Here is an 8,003-nt window from a genome sequence, read left to right as displayed (position 1 = left end):
TGTGAAGGACTGGTGTTTTTACTACAAATAGCTAACATGCTTACACAACTGAGCAAATCTGCTAGCACAGAACATTGCATTGGCACTGGTTATCTTAGGGAATATAACAATGCTGAAATTCTGGCACTCACTTCCAGCTGTTGGGATAGTATAAATAAGGTAACAGTTGATATTAAATTAGGAAGTGACCTCATAAATACAGACAGAGGTTCCTCTTAACTTGTACTTAGAATCCTACTGTTTTCCCATTGGCAACAGAGGGGCAGAGTTAATGTTACTTGCTGTCCCACTGGTAATTAATATACACTAAATATGACTTCCATAACTGGTTACCTTTGTTATGTGGTGATGCTAGTTGTTTGCAGTGGACTATTATCTTGCTGCCTATTCCCCACATGCCAAGGGTTTCAATTTACTTGCATCTCTCTCTTTCTCTCTCTTTCTGCTTGTGTACATTTGTGTCTTGAAAATGACAGGGTATGCACCTGCTGAAATATTGCTGGTTGCCAAGATGACTCCCAGTTTACACTTAAATTGAACAAAAGAAACCTATCTCTATCTGGCAACATTGGATTCAACTGGCAGCAGCAGTGCACTAATAGGACAAACATGAGTTGCAGGGATCCACAAGCTTGCTAACACTGTCTCCCTCTCACCCCAACATATCAAACCCAGAACACTGTATATCCTATGATGCATCATTGCAGCCTACAGTGCCAGTGATCTTGAAAGTGATTTATGTTATTGGTAACAGAACAATATTTTTGTTAGTAGCTACCTTCGTAATAGAAAAAAATAAAAACGTATTTGTATGATGCAAGCTATGAATTGAAAGTAATAGCACATGCAGAAGAACATGGAAACAGCAGCTGAGCAGCATTTTAGCCCTCCACCAACAGAAAAAAAACCATTTGTGATTGGTAGGCTAGTAAAGGAGAACTGAAAAAATTGAGGGAGACTAAATTGCAAATAGAGGACTGACTGCAAAATGGCCAAAACTAGAAGACGATGTCCTGAAATGGATTCAAGGAGACACTGTCAAAATGACATTGAAATTAATACAAAAATGTTTCAAATACACACTTGTAAGCTAGCACTACTGTGGAACTAACAGACTATATACAAGGAGTTGGTTGGTGCTACAGGTTTATGAAGCATAATGGACTTAGCTTGCAATCTCAGGAAATGCCACAAGAGTATAAAGAGAAAATATTATCTTTCCATCACTTTATTATTCAACATAGAAAGAAAACCAATTTTGAACTAAGCCAAGTAGCGAATACGGATGAAACCCCTCTGACATTTGATGTACCAAGTAACAGAAAAGTGCTGAACTGTACCTATAAAAACAAAAAATGCGCTACACTGTTGTCTTTTCATGTTGTGATGCTGGTATTAAACTTGATGCAACGATTATTTTCAAGCACAAAACAATGTGAAAACTTCTGAAATATTGCCAGGTGTAGTTGTTCATGTACATGACAAGGGTTGGATGGACAAGGCTGGTATGAAATTATGGGTTACCAGAGTGTGGGAGAGAAGGAAAGATGATTTATTGAAGAAGGATTCTCTTGTTGTGCTAGGTCAGTTGAGCAGTCACTTGAAAAACTGAGACAAGGAAATACAGAGTTTTCTGTTATTCTGGGGTGACGTAATTCACTATTGCTACCTGTTTATTTCTCAATAAATAAACCATTTAAAGTTGTGGCGCCAATGAGGTCGACACCAGCATCGATATACGTTTGTCTCTAGACTCCGAGTATTGTCTTTGGACGCTAAGCTAAGATTATCCTTGCTCTCTTCCGCCATAGGCAGTTCTTTGTAAGCCTTGCTTGTGTAAAGAGGTGAATAAATGAACTACTGTTAAAAAGGTGTTGTTTGGTATAACTGACCCGAACATTCACCTCACTGGTGACCCTGACGTGATGTAACGTCTTCCGTTCTCACTGTTTTACTGTGTCCGCAGCCTCCATGTCGTTTATTTTCGCATGTATTACATCAACACAGCATTCGAACAATGACTTCGGCCCAATGCCTAATGCCAGATTTTGTGATTGACATGCATCATGTTGCGGGCGATGTACACCCATCAGGACTGCAACACGATGCCTCTCTCTCGACGATTACGCCGATTTCGCCGGACGTTTTCAAGCCTGCAACAATAAGTAAGGTTAGGAACATGCATGACTCTGGTTACCAAACGCCTTTGTTCCTGCCACTTCATGTGCCTACCTCCACCAACCGTGCCAGCACTACTTACGGCTCTTGATGCAGCGCGGTACCAACGTCGAACTCCATTAATGTTTCATTGGACAACTTTCCACTGCCAGAGCATCAATTCTTGACGCCCTACTCCGTGCAACCCCACGTTAACTACAGCCATGTGGTTGGCCCTGCCAGGCTCACAGGCCTTTCACCTCAGCTTCTGACCATGCTTGCTGATACTTCTGTCCCACATCAATATGTGTCTTCTGACTTCGGCACATCAGCCTGCAACATGAACAACAAGTGATCTAGTGGGCCTAACGACACCCTACGTTCTACTACTACGCCCCAGTGCTCTGTGCCACGGCTCTCACCTTATCCTAACATGATTTCGAGTGGAGTGACTATGAACAATGAACCTTTTTATCACTCACCCCATGTTCGGCATCACTATACACGTGGTGCTTTGGTTCAGCCCACACCTCCACCGCCTCCCTGCCACACAGGTGATTACTGCTCAGCTCTCTTGTCGAGCTATCAGCGTGTTAACATGCGCCCACAGTTCATGAATTTTTTCTCACTTGTTGCTTCCATGCCGCCTCCAGTCAAGCTTCCGCAACCATTCTCGGCACAGCCGGGTGCCTCTCCTGCGTCACCCATCCGCGACGTGCCACCTTCCATGAAACACATCTCTCCTGTCGCATCTGCGCTGGCTGCTGTCGAGCTTCCGCAATCGTTTTCAGCACAAACTGGCGCCTCATCTACGTCGGCCTTCCGCGACGTGACACACCGTGCTCCACCGCAATGTGCCACCTTCACTCTACCACAGGGAAAGTTCACAGCTCCATCGAGCTCCCCGACCGCGCCGAGAAGGCTCAAGAATGCTACTGCCGCCAACGCTTTGGACCTCACATCTGCTTCCGCACTTCACCCCCAGGCTGCTTCCAGGCTGCCAACACTCACGAAACTACCAAAACTGCCTGCATTCTCCATCAAGAACCCTGAATTCTGGTTCGCCTTAGTGGAGCAGATCTTTCAATATTATTCGCTTGATGGCCAGTCACAGTATATTTGTCTCAGGAACAATCTCCACAACCATGCTGACTTGATTCATGATTTAGTCACCACACCTCCTCAGGTAGACGTATACACTTCTGTCAAGAGGACAATACTGGAACGTGTTACACGGACGTCGACTGAGAAGGTCCAGCAGCACATCTATGAGGAACAACTCGGCGACTTGACTCCATCACAGCTGTGGCGCCGTCTCCGACTCCTCGTTAATAGCCAGGCCATGCCCGATAACACGCTCTTGTCAATCTGGATCAAGAAACTTCCTCTTTCTCTCCAAACTGCCATCTCTTGCCTTGAAGATCAAGCAACTGACATACTTATCTGCGCCGATGACTGAGCTCATTCTGCACTACAATGTGAACTTCACACCCAGCAAACTGAATCTGCCTCCCACCAACAGCTTCGCCCTCCCCCTGCGCGCCGTGGACGCCGCATTAATTTGGACACCGGTAACCCCTTTCCGGCACCGCTGATGGCCTCGCCCCCTCCTGCCTCCTGCAGTCAACTCTTCGGCAGGCACGGTCCCTTGTCCTTCCCCCTCAGCTACGAGTCTCTGCAGGATCCACATCCACATTACCCCTACTGCTACTTCCACACACGTTTCGGTGATGGAGCAAGGAACTGCAGACCACCTTGCTGTTTCCCAAATGTTGGTCGCAGGTAGGTTCGGGTGCCGCCTCTTGCGCAGAAGACAGGCACCTCCCAGTGCTTCACTCTGTTCGTGAATGACGTAACATTTGTGGATGCTTATATGTCAAAGACATGTCTTCGGGACAACTGTTCCTTGTTGACACGGGTACTGATGTGTCCCTACTACCCACGTCTCTAGCATCTGAGAACATTTGCTCCCACCACACGTCACTACAAGCCGTCAACTCCACTAAACTACAATGCTCAGGTTCAACCTCCCACGTTGTCTCACTCTCCGCAAACTGCGAACTCGTGTGGACTTTTTTAGTGTGCGATATTGAGGAACCTATACTAGGCCTTCACTTCTTGCGACACCACAAACTTTCACCGGACCTAGTGCAAAACACTGTTTCATCACCCGTCCAAGACTCACTTCCCTTGTGCTCCGTCGAGCAAACCCCCCCGAGACACATCGGTCCGGGCTCATCTCATCCGTAAATGCCCGTCTCTGTCCATGACGTTACAAGAAACAATGCACAAGTGCCTTGTCGAGCTTGAAAATGTCGCTCGCCGACACAAGGAAAACTTTGAGCTCTCCCTCCGGCTCCATGAAACTCAGCTCCAGCTCTCCGACGCAGCAAAGGAATTACAGACACTGCAGCAAGGACAATGCAAGGTCAGTAAGTGCGCCGAATGTGCTTGTAGTCCTAGCAATCGAGCCTCCATGTGCTTTCCTCCCGCTACCCCTCGCAACTGTGCTATCAAGTCTACCATAGCGTGTACTTACAGTTCCACAGGACCACACCCCCCTAAAATGGCAGCATTTGACACTCGGCCTGACATGAGTGCGCATGTGTGACGAGCGTCACGTGTTCCTGAACTGACAGCTCCTACCCCACCCCTTGCGGACAGCACCTCATACTATGCAACTTCGGCTCCTGCACGCCGCCGTACGACTGCCACTGACAACACAAACAGTGCACTCGCACCTAGCACTTCGCCCACGACCGTGCTGTCACAGGCTGCATCATCGGACAATGGACTCACTAACGCTTCACGAGCTCTACCAAGCTCACCCGACAACAGTGCCACTGCTTCAGGCCGGCGGCCATCTTGTCACATTGACTCCTGGGTCACTTCACCGCCTCGGCTCCTGTCGGATCCGCTGAGTGGCTCCGAACACCATGACCATGCCTCGCCTGCTCCGTCCGCCACACATTGTAAACAAACCACCTCCTGTGCTGCTGGCAAAATTTCCATCATCACCAACAGCACGGGTCACAAGCTTTACCTCACGCCTCGCCACGCCCCCCCGATCTCCAGTAAACTACGTCGACTTTGTCCCGAGCGCTTCTCCGACCTTAAAAAGCAGATTTCTGAACTTCTATCTCCTGCGTCATTGAACCCTCTGCCAGTAGTTGGTCTATGCCCATTCATATGACAACCAAGAAAGACGGGTCCTGGCGCATGTGCGGAGACTACCGTTGACTAAACGCACGAACAATTATGGACACCTACCCCAAACCCAACATTGCCGACTTAACCAGTTCCCTCGCAGATGCGACCACATTCTCTGTCATTGATTGCAAACGGGCCTACCACCATATCCCCATGGCACCTGAAGACATTGAGAAGACAGCAATCGCCACCCCAGTCGGGTTATTTCAGTTTCGATTCATGCCCTTCGGTCTTAAAAACGCAACCCAGACCTGGTAATGCTTCATCAACGAAGTGCTATTCGACCTAAAATTCTGCTTTGCATACCTTGATGACATTCTTGTGTTCAGCTCCTCCGTTGAGGACAACATTCGACCTGTGCAAACTGTTATGAACACTCTCGTGGCAGCAGGCATAGAGACCAACCAGGACAAATTGCAACTACATTAACCTGCTGGCACGTTTCTTGGTTTTGGGGTGTCTGCCGACGGCATTTCACTGCCCCCTGAGAAGGCACAAACAATACTAAACCTACCCAGACTTGCGTCATTCAAAGAGCTGCGGCACTTTCTGGAGATGGTTAATTATTATCGCCGACATCTACCTTGGGCTGCGGAGATTCAGGCTCCACTGACGGACGCCTTGGCAGGCACCCACACTTCTGGATATCGGCCCATTCCATGGACCCCTGCTATGACTGACTCGTTCATTGCCCTCAAAAGTCTTCTTGCCGAGTCCTGCAGCATTGCACATCCTCATTACAATGCGCAGCTTTTCATCACCACAGATGCGAGCGATTCTGCCATTGGCACTGTCCTTAGCCAGACAATCGATGGCCATACTTCGCCTCTCCAGTTCTTCTCACGCAAGCTCACCAACGCACAGCGAAAATATTCTGTGTTTTACAGGGAGTTGCTCGTAGTCTACAAAGTGATAAAGCATTTTAAGATTGACATTGAGGGATGCCCTTTCTGTGTTTTAATGGACCACAAACCCCTGGCTGCGGCCATTATAAACCCACCAGCTGACCCGCCTCCTCGCCGCTTCAGATAAATGGACGTCATATCTCAGTTCACCACTGATGTCAGACACGTAAAGGGTGCTGACAATATAGTTGCTGATTTTCTTTCATGAGTAGATACTGTCCATTCACTGTCAGACCTCTCTGAACTGCCTAACCTCCAGCCCAACAACGAGGACACGAAACCTGATCTCTGACTCTACCTCTTCACTACATTTCATCCGCACCACCTTCCCTGGCATTTCTGGTGAGATCTGGTGCGACGACAGTACGGGCACGCTATGCCTCCTCATCCCAACCAAGCACCATCGAGCTGTCTTAGCCCACCCTGGTGTTCGCGCGTCCACCCACCTCGTAGTGGAGCGCTTTGTGTGGAAAAATGTCAACAAGGATTGCCAGCAATGGGTACGCTCCTGCGTCACGTGCCAACGATTCAAAGTACACAAGCACACTTCACCCCTCCCTTGGCACCTTTTTGATCTCTCCTGGGGCATTCCAGCATATTCATATTGACATTGTCTGCCCTCTACCCCCCCCTCTAATGGCTCTTGTTATGTTCTCTCGTCTATCGACCGAACAACTTGCTGGGTCGAGGCTGTCCCCATCCCCAATATTATGGCAGAAACTGTTGCTTGAGCTTTCATTTAGTCATGGGTATCGCGTTTCGGATGTCCAGCTATCATCACGACTGACCAGGGCAGACAATTTGAGTTGGCCCTGTTCAATGAGATTTGTAACATTTGCGGCATCCAGCGCATCCATACCACAGCATATCACCCGCAAAGTAACGGGCTAGTTAAGCGCTGCACCGCACTTTCAAGGAGGCTCTTCAATGCCACAACCCTCTTTGCACGGAGGCCCTTCCCCTTGTGCTTCTCGGCATTCATGCAATCTATAAGGAAGACCTCAAAGGCACAATAGCCAAGTTCATATACGGCTAGAACATTGTTCTCCCTGGCAAACTTGTGAGCCCTTCCGCTTCTCTCCGTCAGTCTGACTTACCTTCCTTCATGGACCGCGTCAGATGCCACTTCATCAACCTCCACATCACTCCGCCCACCAGCCATTCCCGCCCTAAGGCACGTCCCAAAATCTCTGGACAATTGCGAGTACGTCATGCTCTGAGATGACACTGTCCGTGCTCCCCTCCAACCTCCATATACCAGCCCGTACCGAGTTCTCCGGTGCTCAGCCAACACCTATGACATCCATATGAAGGATTCAGACATCACGGGCTCCATCAACAGATTTAAGCCTGCTCATGTTGAGCCTTCTTCTACCCCCCTTCAGGCCATGACCATGCAACTCACTGTCGTGACTCACGACGCTCCGACCACTCCCTCCAGGTTGGACTTACATACTCAATTGAGTGACTTCCAGCTCCAATCATCGAGTTCTCCTCCGACCTCACCCTCTACTCCGGTCTCACGCACTCCGTCGAGTGACCCCATGCTCCTCACATCGAGCGTACCTACGATCACGCCCTCGCTGCCAGGCCCTTCGCCGGTCCCTTCGACCTCTCCTCCGTCTCCTGCCTCGCCCTGTCAAGGTTTCTCACGCTCCTCTCCCCCCCCCCCTTCCCTCCCCCCATCTTGAACGTGCCCTCGCTCGAGGTGTTTGTGCCTGTTCCCCGGAC

The sequence above is a fragment of the Schistocerca cancellata genome, chromosome 2 (assembly GCF_023864275.1).
Source record: "Schistocerca cancellata isolate TAMUIC-IGC-003103 chromosome 2, iqSchCanc2.1, whole genome shotgun sequence".
NCBI classification, from domain to species: domain Eukaryota; kingdom Metazoa; phylum Arthropoda; class Insecta; order Orthoptera; family Acrididae; genus Schistocerca; species Schistocerca cancellata.
The sequence above is the reverse complement of the archived record's forward strand: the minus strand, read 5'-3'. Positions refer to the sequence as shown.